Genomic DNA, 17,334 nt, shown 5'->3' with positions numbered 1-17,334 from the left:
AATGACACTACTCAGATGCTTAAGTTTAGGCATGTGCTAAAAAGTACCTTGAACGAATCAAGGTGTTTAGTTGAGCCCGGGCTCTGAACCTCAGTTCACAGCTGATGGTCATTTCATAATAACGCTGTAGCTAGGCCAAGCCCCAGTCTTATGATCTACGTTCCATTGTACGTCACAGGCTGTGCATGGTTCAATGTGAGGCAGTGTACCCTGGCTGGTAACAGTGACAACTTAATCTAGTGAACTGTTACAGTTGCCCCAAAACAGATGGAAGCACTGTGCCAAAGCACAACATATCTGCCTCCTGGGCTTTATGAGTCAGTGGATGATGGTGGATCAAATGCAGGGAAAGGTGACCTTCATCAGAAGCTCATCTTAATAGCCCAGGTGGCTGTAAAGGATGAAGAGTTGTTGATGTCTTAAGCTCTTTTAGGCATTGAAGTCACTGGAGATTTTTCTGAAACACAGTGACTGCAACACAGTTTGTGGTTTTTAATATGAAAATAGTTTCTGTACTTCTTAGCATTACATTGCACTGAATGGCAAAAAGGTGTGCCCTGATTAATAAAACCGAAGGGCTAATGTTTTCCTTGTTCTCGCAAATCCCAGTTATTTCAAACCATGTGGCATGGATACTTTTTTTTTTTTTTTAACAAAACAATCTGAAATGAATACTATAAAGAGAAAACATTCCTGATTTTTCAACATCTCTACTAATTGAATAAGGACACGTAAAAATGTGCATTCCTTATGGAGAGGCTGGTCTCAAGTAATCAGCTGGGAGCCTACTTCTTAATACTGTATATGCTGCTGAATTTAGTTAAATTATGGCTTTCGCTATCCAATACTGATCATTCAGTGCCATAGGGACTGCACAGTTTTTAAATAAACAATTACATTGCATGAGAGAGAGCTTATACAGCAAGCTCTTCTTTTAAATGAGAGAGGGCAAAATTCTGCAGTAGTTTGCATGGGATCTGGGTTTAAAAATGAGTTGGGGCTGCATCTTCCAGGACTCATGAAGGGTAGAAGCATTGAGGAATTAATGTTCTTGGTTCCAAGGGCATGGGTGAGGGAAGGGAAGAGACAGAGGTACCTGCGTTGAATTGGGACACAGATGCTTTCTTATGGCCAGTGTTTTACAGGAGATCAGATTAGGTGATTATAATTGCCTTAAAATCTATGAATAAAAGCACTGTACATGTCTATATCTCACTGAAGCTGGTGACCCTTTCAATAAATGTTCAAACCCGTACCCAGCTCATTTGATGAGTGTGCATACTTTACAGGGAAAATCCAAGCATTTGTTTGTGAGCCTCCCAAAAAGCACTCTGATTACTTTGGAGGCACTAACCCCTGTTTGAAATCGTATTTTACAGCAAAATTCTGTCCGATCCTGCCAGTATATTTATAGCTTTGTATAATTCCTCCTATACCTGCCTATGATGAGAACAAGTGAAGCTTGAAATTTTCCTAACAGCCCAAACTGGCTGGCTTCACTGTCATTTGGGGGAAATATGATCGCCAGTATTTTTTTCAAATAAGGCTCCATTTTATGCAGATTCAAGCCAGGGTGGGTCTCAAGGATTCAGTGACTGTCTTTCTGCAACCTGCCTGGACAGAGCTCACCTCTTTTCTCCCTCAACATCATTTACATCGGCACAGTGACTGTGTGCACCATAGCACAGCCATGGTGCTAATAAAAGTCCAGCGATTTTGGCAGTAGTGTACTGGGAACCACCCTAAAAACCGCATGTGATGTGACTTTCATTGGCAAAAGCTATCAAAATGTTCCCCTCTCTCCACAAGCCTATCCGATGGACGTTAAGAGGAACTTCATTGCGTGGGTGTCCTGGCAGCAGACAGCCGACACAACAACACAGGCGAGGGAGGCTTTTTGCTAGCATCAGCCTTCATCAACCAGAGAATAAAACAACATCGTTTATCCTATTTGGGTGCTCATCTTGCCCAGATGAGGAGGAGCTGATCCTCCCCCAAAATGCTTGTTAATGGACTTTATGGAGGCATCACTGGTAGCCTCCGTGCCTTTCACCCATGGTCTCCTGTTGGTTTCCTCAAGTGCACAGAGCACTGAGGATGTTCCTTAGCAGAGGCAACGGAAGTGCCTTTTGACAAGTGCCTTAGCAGCATGTACTGTGTCTGACTGCTGCTCTGTATTTGACTGCCTTTATGATGCTTTTGCTATGGGCGGCCTTACTGAGACTAAGGTCACCTCCTTTTCTACAGACGTCCGTCCCGACCCACACACTTAACTCCTCAACAAGGCCAGCTATGTTTCTCCTATCTCCACCCTGTTCTGCGTTGTCTCTCCCATGAAGCATTCTCACGCCAGGTCTTAGGCTCACTCTGATGGTTCTATGAGGCAGTCACAGCCTCTGGGTCCTCCAATGGTTATGAGGTCCCCCACTCAGCCTCTTGAAGTGTGGATGGTAGGTCAAAGAGATCTTTGACATTAAGGCCAATCCAGTCTGCCAGCACAGTGTCTAGAATGGGTCAGGTACTCTTTTTATTGACTGCAAACATTGATTTTCAGCCTAACATAAAAGGAAGCCAGCAAGCTCTTCTGTCAAATTCCTACCTGCTATCTTCCATGGTCCCGTAATGGAGCACAGCGAAGAAAAGTTCAGAGGAGGTGTGGGATTGTCAACACCTCCTAGATTGCCTCTGTACCGCACACCTGAAATAAACTTGTATGCAGTTCCTCAGCCAGGCAATCAACTCCAACATAAAGGAGATTACTCCAAGTCTGAGGACCAGGACAGAGTGTCTAAAACATCATTTGGGAAGGTCTCTACGTTCCAGAAACTTTTCTTAAGGTTTCTGAAGTGTTTAAAATTGTGTGCACTAGGATGTCCATTCTTACGAAAGGTGAGACACACTTGGTCAGGTCCTCAGCTAGTGTAAATTGGCCCAACTCTGTTGCCATCAGTGGAGATACATGGATTCATATCACCTGAGGATATGGCCCACTGTCTTTTAACTGGTGTTTCAGTTGTCAGAGGGGACAAAGCCTGGCCGTATCAGTTGGATTTCCAAAAACTCAGAAAATTCAGGCAATGCTATATCAAAGAGATAAAGAAGGGAGGTGATATCTTGAGACCCTATGGGTCCTGCTTTGAGGAGGGGGTTGGATAGAAGACCTCCTGAGGTCTCTTCCTACCCTAATTTTCTATGCTCTGGGGCAAAAATCTGTCTGGGGATGGGTCCTGCTTTGAGCAGGGGGTTGGACTAGATGGCCTCCTGAGGTCCCTTCCAACCCTGATTTTCTATGAAAGATACACAGACCTGGAAAAAAAAACAGGAGGCTACAGTTCTTGGCTCCCAAAGAGCCTTTCCTCTGATTAACTCTGCTTTGTCCCATGGCAGAGCCACTCCCCCATTCCAGATTGCTAACAGAGACAAACACTTTGCAGGTGATTTACAAGCTCAGAGATTTAAACCCTCTCAGCTTCTCTGCAGTTGCTAATTTATATGTAGGTAATATATGTTAGTGTGAGGTGCTATGGAATGAGTAAATTATGTAGTTCCTCTCAAGTGAATCCAGTAAAACTTGTGTGTCGCACCACATTGTGTTCTGTATCTGCCACATATTTTACGGAAGTAGTAGCTTCGGGCTAGTCTACACCGGCAACGTTAAAGCGTTGCCATGGCAGCACTTTAATGTGCCTTGTGTGGTCCCGGCAGAGCGCTGGGAGAGAGCTCTCCCAGTGTTCTAAAAATACCTCCACGGGGGGCGTGGCTCCCAGCACCGGTGCACTGTCTATATTGGCACTTTACAGCGCTGAAACTTACTGCGCTCAGGGGTGTGTTTTTTCACACTTCCGAGCAAGAAAGTTGCAGCTCTGTAAATTGCCAGTGTAGATAAGCCCTTAGATGATGTGTAGAGAATATTAGAAATATTTTTTTGTGTTCTTCTACCTCTAAGCCGGGTGTTTTAGGCCTTGCCATAAGTATAGCTGCACCAGGGCAAACCTGTAGTGTTAACACTGCTGCAGTGCAGTTTGCCCAGGTGCAGCTCACCTTGGTTTTACACTGATGGCTAATATCTGTGTAGACAAGACTTGGGGGAGGGATAGCTCAGTGGTTTGAGCATTGGCCTGCTAAACCCAGGGTTGTGAGTTCAATCCTTGAGGGGGCAACTTGGGGATGTGGGTCAAAATCAGTACTTGGTCCTGCTAGTGAAGGCAGGGGGCTGGATTTGATGACCTTTCAAGGTCCCTTCCAGTTCTAGGAGATGGGATATCTCCATTAATTATTATTAAATACCATAAATCCTGCACAGGCCTTTGGGTGAGAGAAAATATATAGCCAGATGATTTTTAAAAAGCTCTAGGTATTCCCTAATTTAGCTTTCGCATATATTCCCAAACTTGTTGAAGATTAAAAGTAATTTGTAAATGCTTATTAAATCTATCGTACAGACTATCGTATTGTGTATTCCCATCTTCATAAAATGCAGTGTGCATTAATGCACACACCAGAAAAGACGGAGTTTGGAATTGTACACCACATAACATAAGAGACAACTATGGGGTTGTGTATGTTAGCCTATTGGTAAGAGCAGGGAACTGAGCGTCAGGAGATCTTGATTCTAGCCCCAGCTCATACAATAACTCACTGTGTGAGTGGGTGCAAGTCACTTAATCTTTCTCAGTTTACTCACCTGTAAAATGGGGATTGTTATGTTTTCATTATAGTCATCTTGTAAGACTTAATTAATTAATTCTTTTAAATTGCTGTGGGATCCTTCTGATTAAAAAAATAAAAACATCTATAGAAGTACAATGTATTTTTACCCTGTCTTACCATTTGGCATATATGTCAGGTCATTGAAATATCGTTCTCAGTTTGGCATACAGCAATCCGAAGAGCTGCCTACCTTTAAAGTGGGAGCATAGGAATCTCTGAAGGGAAAAACAAAAGGATGCTCAGAAGAAAGGGAGCCAAATCAATGACGCATCTGTATTTCCCCTCTGAAGAAGTCTTGCCTTTTTCTCTCTTCTCTCCTTCCTCCCCCACCCCCCAGCAGAAGAAACCTTCCCCCCCAAATGAGTCTCCTCCCCCACTCTTCCTTGAGAGCCTCCTGCATCCCCAGGCATTGACAATGCTACTGTGAACCTTCAATGGGTTTGGGAATATATGGGAAAGCTAAATTAGGGAATATCTAGCATTTTTAAAAATCAGCTGGCTATGTATTTTCTATTACCCCAAGGCCTGTGCAGTTCGATTTATGGTACTTCTTCCCTGTATGAGTCCAGGGCAGGACCCACAGAAGCAGGAAAGGGAGCCAGCATCTTAGGATACATCTGCCCAGCAAGCAGGATCCTGCGGCAGCCAGTCTCAGAGCCCAGGTCTCCAGACTGGAGCTTGCTACAGTGCTAAAAGAGCGGTGTAGGCTGTGATTGGGCTCAGGCGGAACTTAGGCTCTGAAGCCTAGGGAGGAAGGTAACCCTGGATTGTAGACCTGGGTTCTGAGACTTGCTGCGGCGGGATCCTGCTGTGTAGATATATCCTGAGACTAGTCAAAAGAGAAAGGAGGGTGATTTCCAGCTAGATGGGAGGGAAGGCTGGGAGTGGCACTGCCCAGAAGTCCCCGTTCATTTCTTCCCAATCATAGATCCATTCTCTTTCCCAGCACAGCACAGCACCCTCTATTGGTGTCCCAAGATGTAGTCTGATCTAATCTATTCCATCTCTGGACCTCCCGCAGTAATTACCATGCTATCTGAGATGGCAACCGTCCGTCTTGAAAGACAATGATGTAAGCACCAAAGTAGTTGTAGCGTCACGAGTGACTAAAAAGTCCGCTTCTCGAGTGACCGTCCTTGCCATGGTGGGGGCGAGGCACAAGGCCTGAAGATGAACCAGGCACACTCCTGGTGCTTGAAGCCTGGTGCGTCTTCCTCTTTGCTTACTGAGCTTTTCTCTCTCAGCCACCCCTCTTCAGCCTCTGATTCCCAGGCGCAGCACAACCCTCCAGCGTTGCCTGTTGCTATCTGAGCACCTGGAAACTGTTCTGTTCTGTTGGTGTCAAAACTCCTAGGCTGACCACTGTCCTAAAGACTGCTGCACGTTCATGAAAGTGGAAGACATTGGCGTATTTTCTTTGCTGCTGCTGTCACTCACGGCTCAGACAGCAAGAGCTCTGGCGCATCGCAGCATTATGCACCAGACAAGCTCTGTTTAAGAACTTCCTCATGTCAGCATGAATTTTGCTTTAGCAGTCACAGCCTCACCGAGGATTATCGTATTTCAGAAAGGGTTCTCAGCCCGAGGCAAGATTAACTATGGTATTTAAAACTTCTCTAGCACAGTTATTCTCCCAGAATTGGGGTTCTTTCCTCCTTTTTAATTATACAAATGGAACATGTATGCACTCACTTCTCATTAACCCCTTGGTACTGGAATTTTGGGAGTATTTGGTACTGAGAGGTAACACAAAAATAAGTGAGTGGCGAGACATGAGGAATGCCCACAGCCCTGAGGTGGGGTTTCTGGCTCCAGAAGTGGAAGCAAAGTCTTTCCAATGTGCGACTCTGAAATAAGTACAACGTGGCATTATGATGGTAATGATTACCCAGATTTCTCTTGATAACCTCGTCTCAGATAATCACTTCCTCTTCCTGATGCTGTCAAGAGGAATCTTAATACATTACTTGAAAAATATGCCACCTGCTATTTTATTTCTATAATTTATTGTATAGTGAATGCCTATAAATTCCTATGGTAGCTTAAGAGTCTAGTAAAATGAATTGCTGACGCTTTTTTTCTCTGTTCATCTGCAAACCAGGAAGAGTTCAGTTCACTTTAAGCTCTAGTCTACAGCACTACTGTCTCCCTGTTACTAAGGGACTCATGTTACCTCAATCTCTCTCTCTCTCTCTCTGAGGAGGAGTTTCCAGGGAATTTTCTCTTTCACCCTATGGAGATATGCTTCCCTGTGAGATTTCCATGGATGGCGGCACAGTACAGCCTGTATTTCCTGGGTCAGGGAATATGAAAGTTTACCTTAGTCCTTTTTTTTTTTTTTTTTTTTTTTTTTTTTTTTTTTTTGGTATCCTTCCTTGACTCACTTTCCTCTACCCCAGATAGAAGCTACCAATTTCATGGCCATCTCAGGTAGGCTAAGGCTCCTAAGAGTGAATGGCAAAAATTACAATCCACTCATGTATCAGCAGTGGCACTCAAGTGGCAGTGAAAATCTTCTGATGCTTTTCACTGAGAGACTAAAGATATATTCGGACTGCTAATGCAAATGTTTTTACTGTGTCTGTGACCAAGGACCTAAAATGACTTAAACTCTTCCTGATTGCTGACGAACAGAGAAAAAAAAGTCAGCAATTCATTTTACTAGTCTCTTAAGCTACCATAGGAATTTATAGGCATTCATTATACAATAAATTATAGAAATAAAATAGCAGGTGGCATATCTTTCAAGCAATGTATTAAAACCCCTCTTGACAACATTTGGAAAACAGCCCCAGACCTATGCTGGCTACAAAGGGAAAAAAATGGAATGGTAATGACCCATCTACCTTGCTATACACTGCAAAAGGTTGCAAGTACATCTGTACTAATTATCATCTTTACAATTTCCTTTGCTCCTCGTTATAAAAACAGATATACCATTTGTAGAAAGCAGACACCCTACAGTTTCATCTACTGCAACAGTTGTCTGTGTCTCTGTAACACAGTGAGCGTTTCCTGAAACTCCAGTCCCCTCGGGGTCCTAGCTGGGCTGTTTAGGCAAGCTGTGAAAAAACTGATGTACTCATTTTACCCTTTGCCATCCTCTTCCTTCTCCATTTCATTTCTTTGCTACTTTCTCATGGGTTCCCACTAATGTAGCGAAGTTATTTCCTGCCAAGAGGATGAAAAAAACGTTCCCCCTGATGCCAGTGTCGCTGATGGTACTAAGCTTGCATTCGATAAATGATTAAACACTGTCTGCAGCATATTTCAGACTGCAGCTGAGGGATTCTTGGGTGCCGAGAGAGCTTTGAATCTTCCACACCATTGCAGCCAATCTCTGCCTCAGTCTCCTTTGAGGACTCTCAGTCACTATGTGTTCAGATGAATAGTAGTGGTGCAGAGATGTCTTTTCACAACAGCAAACTTTTTTCAGGTTTCTTGCCTGATGAAGAATTTTCCATGGATCACTTTAGGGTAAAGGGGATTTTTAGACTGTATCCTTTTCCTGTCTTTGGACAAGTGGTGCTGCTTCACCACTGGGAATGAAAAAGTGTTTGAGTAATCCAGTCATTCGTAACACAGAAGTAATTTAATAGCTTTTAGAATAAATAGATTTATATTGGCCAGTGTTGTGCTGCTTGTTTTCGGAGCGTTAGTGCTTGAATAAATTGTCTGAACAGTGAGTATTTTCCAACAGTGTTAACAATCCAGCTCTCAGTGGCAGAAATGTTCTTACATTCTGTTTGAAAATGAAGTTTTTCACCTGGGTCTAAGCTCTGTGCTACTGTGAGGAAAAACAACAACTCTACTGCAATAGTCTATACTCTGGGGAAAATATGATGAAAGCTTCTGTGTTAATGGATCAGAGCCCATTTGCAGCCCCACTTTATAAAGTATTGTTGGATAAAAAGCTATAAAATAAGTGGTAGTGATTTCATGCTTTTATTGTTACTTATTTGTATATCACTCTGCAGGTGGAGTATATACAAAGACAAGGTCCCGGCCCAGAGGAATTTACAGTCCTAACCTCCAGTACTGCAAGCAGCTCTGTGAAGTTAATGGAGCTCTGCAAGAGTGCAGAGATCCAGCTGTATGGAGCAGCTTGCAGCATGAGGGCCTAAATTAGACAAATAGACTTGTGACTAATGACAACACACCATGTTTCCAAGAGGTGCAAGGGGAGTAGTGGGCAGATAAGAATAAACAGACTGTGTAAGCTGCATTATGTGTTTGGGTACTAGGTAATTATGCCTGTTCGTTGTTTGTTGAAAGAGGTGTTACAGTAGTCCAAATTAAAAACAAATGTAATGATGTGTTCAGTATCTGTAGCAAAGGATAGATGCTCTTTTTTATTGAATGAGCACATCAGTGGATCTCAAAGTGCCATAGAAAGGAAATGAGAGAGACAAGATGAGTGAGGTTGTATCTTTTATTGGACCAGCTGCTGATGATGAGAGAGTCAAGCTTTCAACCCACACAGAGCTCTTCTTCAGGTCTGGGGAAGGTACTCTGACTGTCACAGCTACATGCAAGGTGGAACAGATTGTTTAGCACAAGCAGTTAGCACATATTGTAAAGGGACCATTCAAGGTAGAGTGACCCATTAGCCCCTCGGCAGTCATAGGACAAAAGGGGGGTTAGTGGGTGTGACAAAGTTCCTCCTCTATCTTGGTGGGTCCTGCTCTTATTGGCGGATTTTCTTGCCGCAGAGATTCACCATGTGGGTTGGGGAACAGCCCAGAGACCTTCCCCTCTGGAAGAACCCACAGTGCAGGTCAATTGGGAGGTTTGGGGGGAACCCTCTACTCCGGGTTCCAGCCCAGGGCCCTGTGGACTGCAACTATCTATAGTACCTCCTGTAGCTGTCATGCAGCTGTTACAACTTCCTGGGCTACTTCCCCATGCCTCCTCCAAACACCTTCTTTATTCTCACCACAGGACCTTCCTCCTGGTGTCTGATAACGCTTGTGCTCCTCCGTCCTCCAGCAGCACACCCTCTCAGCTCCTTGCACCTCTTACTCCCAGCTCCTCACACTCACACCACAAACTGAAGTGAGCTCCTTTTAAAACCCAGGTCCCTTGATTAGCCTGCCTTAACTGATTCTAGCAGCTTCTTCTTAATTGACTCCATGTGTCCTAATTAGCCTGCCTGCCTTAACTGGTTCCAGCAGGTTCCTGATTACTCTAGTGCAGCCCCTTCCCTGGTCACTCAGGGAACAGAAAACTGCTCATCCAGTGACCAGTATATTTGCCCTCTACCAGACTCCTGTACCCCACTGGTCTGGGTCTGTCACAGTGGGTTACAGATTGTTGTAATAAACCTTAAATCCAGTGTCTCTGTTTAGTCCATGATTTTTAGTGTCTAGCGTAGTAATGAATTTAAATTCCTAGGCTTGTCTTTTGAAAGTGTGCAGATTTCCTTTGAGGATGAGGACTGACAGGCAACAACTACACTGCGTTAGAAAGGAAGGATCATTATTCTCATTTTACAGATGGGGAAACTGAGGCACAGAGCTGAAATGACTTGCCAAAGTCCACACAGCAGGGTGGTGGCAGAGCCAGGAACAGAATACAGGTTTCTTGAGAACCGGTCCAGGGTTCTACCTACTACGCAGCACTCCTCATTCAGCATAATCTGTGTCAACAGATCATCTGCTCAGTGTACTGAGATAAAGTAATTGCATTATTTGCAAGCAAAACTTTGGCAAGGTTTATTTCATTGTGGTAAGTGAGCAAATCTTGATAAAGGAAGTTTTCATTTTCAAGGTCCTAGTGAGAGCAGGTCATGAACTCTTTGGGGTGGATCATCCCACAGCTCCACAATAGAGCTGTGACCATGTACACCAGTTGAGGATCTGTCCCATTGTGTCCAAAAACAAGAGGATGGGGTGGGTTTAAGGGGGGTGGCTGATAAATTATAGCCTGGCATATTTTTGCAGTCCAGGATTTCCACTGTTCTGATGCAGACAGTTGATCAGTGTAGTAAATATTTGCAAGTTGCAAGAAATAATAAGGACTTCATACTGTTTAGGACATTTAAGAGCATATATCCAACTCTGGCCTTAGGGGACAGCTTGAAAGTGCTAGTTATTTAAAACAAAACCCTGTTCAAGTGCCGTATTAATGTTCTTGTTAATGCAATCCTGTGAATCAATTTACAGGTTACAGATCTGTCCCTGCTTTAGTTTATATCCTTGTCTAAAATCTTGGTCTACTGTTTATAGCTATTCATATAGATATATATTCCCCCTCCCCAGGATCAGACCTTTTAGCATTATTTTGCATCAGCCATGCATCAGAGTGCCTAGTAGGGCTGTAAGTGATGACTATGCTCATCTGTCTCCACAGCATTGATTGTTCTGCCGAGCCAGAGCAAATTTAATTAGTTTATTATAAAATTCCTCTGCATCCAGTGGATGGGTAAAATCAATGCAGGCTGGAGCTTTGTTTCCACGAATTCCGCTAATTCCACTGTAACTAATTACTGCACAGAGGTGAATGGTGAATTCTACCCAGTCGGACAGAGAAGTCTCTTGATATTAACTTGCTGCCAACGTTTTATGAAACCATCCTCTTCAAGGTATAATACACCGCTACCTTGATATAACGCCACCTGGTATAACACGAATTTGGATATAATGCGGTAAAGCAGTGCTCTGAGGGGGCGGGGCTGTGTACTCCGGTGGATCAGATCAAGTTCAATATAACACGGTTTCACCTATAACGTGGTAAGGCTCCCAAGGACAGCGTTATATCGAGGTAGAGGTGTATTTAAGAAACAAAACCTGTCAACTGCTGGAGACCAAAGCTAAAAATTAATGAGACCAATGGGTATAAAACTGTAATTGACACAGACCTGTGCCAAAAACATGAAACAAAACCACACACACAAACCTACATTAAAAGTACATTGAAGACGTAGTCAAGCACTGAAAAGTTAGGAAACGCCCCAATTAAAGCTGCCTGTGTGGCTTTATTTCAGCCCCCTTTTATATTACAATATAGTCTTTAAAGACGTGATCACATGCTATGAGGCAGACATCGGACATGGAAGATTTTAGCCTGAATTGTTAGTTTGATAAAGTTATAAGCAACTGAAAACAGGATCTTATCATGGAAAGTGTTGGACACTGGCTGAGGTATGGCCCAGAATGTCAATAGGCATAAAATCCAGGAAAGCTGACCCCAATGCCAGGAGCTGCAGAAGAGAAGGCGGTAACGGCAGTAGTGGTGAGATAGTAGCAAGGGACACAGAAGAAGCAGGGGATAGATGGGCAAAGGGATGGTGAGGGAGAGAAAAAGAGTCCCGGCGGACGACTAAGTCAAGTCCATGGAGGAATTAAGAAACAACAACGGCAGCCGTGGATGTGGAACCTGAAATGAATGGGAAAGCTGGTGGCAGTGGTTAAGGGTGGGGCGGTGATGTTTTCATCCTCACTTCTAGTATTAAAAAATAACAGGAATCGCAGCAAGCATCCCCTGCATGAACAGGACCTTCAGGAGTAGCAAACCCATTCAGCTGTTTTACACTTCAAGTTTAACTATGTACCTGGCCAATGTAATGCGTGACATACTAAAATTAAAGTACAATAGGTCTGCGACCAGTCCCGGGTGGTCTTCTGGTAGGACAACCCAGACCGACAGGAGTTATCTCAATCTGAGACCTCAGCCTGATCGTTTCCTTCTGTGCTCTGCTGAGGAAACAGGACCATGCTCAGCCTCCTGTAGGGGTGAGGCTACATCTCAGATCATTTTCTCGAGCTCTAACTAGCAGCAGCACGGCTGGACCCCAGTGGGAACTCTCCCTGGCCCTTCTCAGCCAGCAGGCTAGTTAGTGCAACGTGAGGATTTTGTGAGTGGAGGAGAGTAAAGGGCTAGTTGAGAGAATGATCCTTTGGCTTCTAAGTGTCCTCTGCCACTCTTTTTTTTTTTTTTTTTTTTTTTTGCACCATAAATGGCTGTATCTCCACTGCTCAAGATTCCCCCGAGATGGGAAAATCCTCAGACAGGATAGATAGTTCATAGGCTCCCCAGTGTAGGGGCATGGCTGGAGCATGCTGTGATGCAGCCATCCCCATCTGACAGATGTCTTTTTGGGGACATTACCAACTGGCTTCCTTTAGAACAGCTCCTAGATGTCTCTACCAGGGCCAGTCTGCAAACAGCTCCTTGGTGCTCCCCCCACCTGCTGCATTCAGAGGAGGCTGGGCACAGCAGAGGATCTGGGTTATTGTAGCTTAAATTACCAATCTTTGGAAAATAGTGATGGGGAAATGGCCTGGGCAGGGACATTATTAAGTGTATATCGTATCAGACGCCCTGTGATGTCATCTGAGAATAAATGGAATATATCGGTTTATATTTCTTCCCAGGAGCCAGAGAGCCTTCCTGGTTCTTTAACCACAGGACACAGCAGCCTTGAAGCTCTCCCCTCTGCTTAAGCAGGTAAGACCTTTTCACTTATTAACTGGGAGTCCCACAGCCCTGTTCTGTTCTGTTCAATATACTGCACTCATCACCATACGTCTGCGCCTGAGTGCCTTCCATTAGGACATGTAGTGCCTAGGTAATGGGACTAACTACCATCACATTTGTGCTCATGGTTTCACAAGAAGGGAAAATTTGTGAAAGGAGGCAGCAGAAAAATCCTCATGGCTTCTGGCATATTTTGTTCTACATTGGTTCATTCCTGCCTCTCTGCCCCCTCCATTTTATTTTTTTTGAAGGCCTTTGATATCTTGCTGGTGGGAGGTGTCACACCCACTGCAGTCTGAACACTTATCTTCCCTCCTTCAGCCTGGCAGCGACCTAGTTCACAGATCTGCAGGAAGAAAACATGAGACACCTTTATTAACAAGGGATACGATACAAAAGAGAGGGTACTGTTACTGCGTATGACACTTGTTTGACCGATCTGGAGTGCCCTGTCCAGCAGTAGAGACGTGTCATACCACAGAAAGGATTTTGATGATTTGGAGAAGGCAGAGCAAGGACAACTGATGTTACCTGATCTCAAGAGTTTAAAATAACTAGGCTAATTAAATGAGCTGTACTTATTCTCCTTCTTGGAAAAGAAGAAACTTTGAGGAGGCCAGTTTTTAGGATTATGAGTATACATCCTATGCTGCACATGTTCTGTGAATAAGTAGAGACATTAGATTTCTAGTGCTGCCACCCTACATGACTATCAGTTCAATTTAGATTATGAGCAGAGAGAGGCCTTATTCACACTCGCAAATGGGATCAAAGTCCAAGGGACAGAATATTAAACTTTAGGAAGTGGAAGGGGACTTGGACTGAATGAACAGCCATGTGCACCTGTACCGAGCAGGTGCAAAGTACTACCATTCTGTTTTGGTAGCATTTTGCACCCCTGTTGCCCTTGCTTCGTGCAGATGTAAATGACGGCACGAGGTGCCTGGAAATGGAGGAACAGGACCCAGAGTATAGAGGAGTTTGAGATGCCTGAAGGAGGGCACTTGGGCATGTTGGGAAAAGCAGGAACATAGAATGATCCAAAGCAAGGCTGAGCTACTTGAGGGAGGGATAGCTCAGTGGGGGGAGCATTGGCCTGCTAAACCCAGGGTTGTAAGCTCAATCCTTGAAGGGGCCACTTAGGGATCTGGGGCAAACTCAGTACTTGGTCCTGCTAGTGAAGGCAGGGGGCTGGATTTGATGACCTTTCAGAGTCCCTTCCAGTTCTAGGAGATAGGTATATCTCTCTCTCTTTCTATATATATATATTACTTTCCTATTCCTAATCTGTTTTGTCTTTGCTCAGGAAGGTTAGAAACCCGTGTACTCTAAATCCTTTAAAAAGTCACAGTAAAAACAGAGAGCCTGATCTTCAGCTAGTAAAAATAGTCATAGTAGCATTTACAGCAGTGGAGTTATGCCCATTTACTCCAGCTGACAACCCAAGTCAGAACACTGGACATCTCTTTGTGAAGTTAAAATTAATACACTGTTGTAGTAATTAACAAAGAAGAGTTATTCAGAGGTCTATAGAACAGAGACAGCAAAGGCAAGCTTGGTTTTGCCGAAAGCTGATGGGTTGTGTTTTGGCTATTGTCTTGATTTTGCCAAATCCAGCGTAAATTGGGTCTTCAGTTGATGGACTATAGGATTGTGGAGTATTTTATATCTTGCAAGTTTTGTCTGCTCACTTGTGACTGAAATAATGCTCTCCTACAAGTAATCCATGCCCTACTTCTCAAACTACCAAGAGAATTAAAGATTAAAAATGGCAAACAACAGCCCCAGGATTAGAAAAATGCAAGTATGGTAGTTGACAATAAAGAGTGAAAACATTTTAATAACATAAGAGCCATTCAATATATATATATAGAGAGAGAGAGAGAGAGAGAGAGAGAAGAGCCTACTTGACACAACACTAGACTCAACATTGCAGAACTATATTGAAGAACAGACACAAACCCATCCATTTATTGAATAAAAGGAGCAATCCCCCTTTGCATATTATTTTTTCTGAACCATTCCCATCCCTTCAAGTTCATAGGTGGCATCAAGGCACAAATTTGGCTCATCTAAGTATTAAGGGATTTATTAAACTGATGCACAAGGAAAAGACAAAATCTCTCTCTGCATTCCCTGACTCCTCCCTCTGAGCCGCCACATGAAGTGAAGCAATGGCCCCTGACACCCTCTGCACCATCCAGTCCTGGTCTCCTTTTGTCTTTGTCCCTGCTGGAGCTTCCTGTGGGGCAGTGCAACTCCACACCTCTCAAGATGCACCTGTGGCTTCCCTGGCACAATCTAGCCCTAACGGAGTTGGAGCTCTGTTTTGATCCCATCATTTTCTGTGTCCCAGGTTCTAGGATTCTTTCATTAATATGCTGTGTGGAAGAGTCTGTGCTACAGCTCCTGAGAGATGCAGCACAGAAAGCCCAAGCCAGCAGGTGGGGAGATGCGCTCTCTGGATTTTGGGTTGCTGCAGAAACTGCAGCTGAAACTGCTCTCGGCATAAGCTCTAATTTCTGACAGTCTCCCCAGGGCTGCTCACAACCCAGAATTCCCATAGACTGTGCCAGGGGTAAGGGCAGCATACGGCGGCTTATACTGGCCCTACACTGCTCCTGTCCATGGCAATTCTTCCCTAGCCCTGGCAGATCCTGTCACTGGAGTAGTTAATAGGGACTGGAATGAAGGCCAGAATCTGCCTTTGGTATTAAAGTAAAGAACAGGCAGGTTTATTTCATACATCCTTCTTTCGTAGCTAATAATCTGCACAAAATAAACTCCAAAAGTGTCCCATCCCCAGCATGCACTGGGTCTCATAATAAATCTAAAGATCTTCAGATACTAATTGATTGCTACAGCACTTACTCTTTTTGCACAGGTCACTGTACCTGTGTTAAAGAAGAAATAATGGAGCTAAGACAATGTATAGCAACTGAGATCTCATTTATGAAACTATCAGGCCAATTTAATCTCGCTGAACATCTTTTTTTGTTATACTTGGAATTGTGCAGTGTCTTAAGTATCTTTTGTTCCTGTAGTGGTTATTTTAGTCCTGACAACGGAGACAGCATCCTACAGGCAGGTACTTGGGAAAGCTTGTGGAAAAGAGGCTTTTTATTTTGTGTATTTGGATATTGTACAAGTGTAGCCCTTGTGTTGGGTGATAGCAAGATGGGGGAAAACATAGCAAAAGCAGAAACATAAGTGTCTCTTTAAGACATAGACCTTTCAGCATGGAGACTCTATGCAGAATCAAGTTCTAGTGAGTAAGGATCAAGGCTTTCCTCAATAGGGAGAGTGAAGGGTTTTAAATATGATGACAACTTACTTACCTAAATGTAGGCCAGGTACTCGACTGCCTGCAAACCATTTCAAGATAATAAGAAGAATTGTAGCGCTCTCCAAAGCTATGTCAGGTTGACACTGCTAATGTCTTTGGAAAGGATTATACTTTTATTTATGTATTGCTTATACATGCATATCTTTGTTCCTGTCTTGCTGAGTATTAGATTCACAGGAACGTTGACGGAAAGGTATTAGCAAAAGTTATTCTGAATTACAGGTTTCAGAGTAACAGCCGTGTTAGTCTGTATCCGCAAAAAGAAGAACAGGAGTACTTGTGGCACCTTAGAGACTAACAAATTTATTAGAGCATAAGCTTTCGTGGACTACAGCCCACTTCTTCGGATGCATATAGAATGGAACATATATTGAGGAGATATATATACACACATACAGAGAGCATAAACAGGTGGGAGTTGTCTTACCAACTCTGAGAGGCCAATTAATTAAGAGAAAAAAAACTTTTGAAGTGATAATCAAGCTAGCCCAGTACAGACAGTTTGATAATAAGTGTGAGAGTACTTACAAGGGGAAATAGTCAATGTTTGTAATGGCTCAGCCATTCCCAGTCCTTATTCAAACCGGAGTTGATTGTGTCTAGTTTGCATATCAATTCTAGCTCAGCAGTCTCTCTTTGGAGTCTGTTTTTGAAGTTTTTCTGTTGTAATATAGCCACCCGCAGGTCTGTCACTGAATGACCAGACAGGTTAAAGTGTTCTCCCACTGGAAGATCTCTTTTTCAAGTGTTCTGTAAGCTGCCAGGTACATGTATAGCCTTTTAGAGAAATGAAACATAAC

At 43.6% G+C, this 17,334-nt stretch overlaps 1 protein-coding gene across 18 annotated transcripts in view; it reads left to right on the top strand.

The window, feature by feature from the left end:
- The window catches only part of MAP2 (microtubule associated protein 2), a 335,176-nt gene that overhangs the window by 181,418 nt on the left and 136,424 nt on the right, over window positions 1–17,334 (top strand). For all 18 annotated transcript variants that reach the window (XM_054044059.1, XM_054044054.1, XM_054044055.1 and 15 more), the window contains one exon: window positions 13,086–13,158. The gene's annotated coding sequence lies outside the window, so the exon portion shown is untranslated. The remainder of the gene's footprint in view (window positions 1–13,085; window positions 13,159–17,334) is intronic.

The sequence above is a fragment of the Malaclemys terrapin genome, chromosome 11 (assembly GCF_027887155.1).
Source record: "Malaclemys terrapin pileata isolate rMalTer1 chromosome 11, rMalTer1.hap1, whole genome shotgun sequence".
Taxonomy (NCBI): Eukaryota; Metazoa; Chordata; order Testudines; family Emydidae; genus Malaclemys; species Malaclemys terrapin.
The sequence above is the reverse complement of the archived record's forward strand: the minus strand, read 5'-3'. Positions and strand labels throughout refer to the sequence as shown.